At 42.4% G+C, this 415-nt stretch overlaps 1 protein-coding gene across 3 annotated transcripts in view; it reads right to left on the bottom strand.

The window, feature by feature from the left end:
* The window catches only part of LOC106875258 (estrogen receptor), a 782,825-nt gene that overhangs the window by 428,545 nt on the left and 353,865 nt on the right, over positions 1-415 (bottom strand). The window lies entirely within an intron of this gene.

The raw sequence follows: 415 nt of genomic DNA, 5'->3' as shown, positions 1-415 counted from the left end.
ACACACACACACACACACACATACATATATATACATACAAACACACACACATACACACACACAAAATACATTCATTCATGCACTCCTATATACATTTCATATGTATGTACATGCACACAGGTGTAGGGTCGTGAGTTCAATTCCTTGAGCAAGAGACTTCATTTCACATTGCTCCAGTCCACTCAGCTGGCAAAAATGAGTAATACCCGTATTTCAAAGGGCCAGCCTTGTTACATTCTGTGCAATGCTGAATCTCCCTGACAACTTCGTTAAGGGCACACATGTCTGTGGAGCACTCAATCACTTGCACATCAATTTCACAAGCAAGTTGTTGTGTCGATCAGATCAACTGGAACCCTTGTTATTGTAACTGGCAGAGTGCTCCTCTCTCTCTCTCTCTCTCTCTCTCTCTCTC

Source organism: Octopus bimaculoides, chromosome 2, assembly GCF_001194135.2.
Source record: "Octopus bimaculoides isolate UCB-OBI-ISO-001 chromosome 2, ASM119413v2, whole genome shotgun sequence".
NCBI classification, from domain to species: Eukaryota; Metazoa; Mollusca; class Cephalopoda; order Octopoda; family Octopodidae; genus Octopus; species Octopus bimaculoides.
The sequence above is the reverse complement of the archived record's forward strand: the minus strand, read 5'-3'. Positions and strand labels throughout refer to the sequence as shown.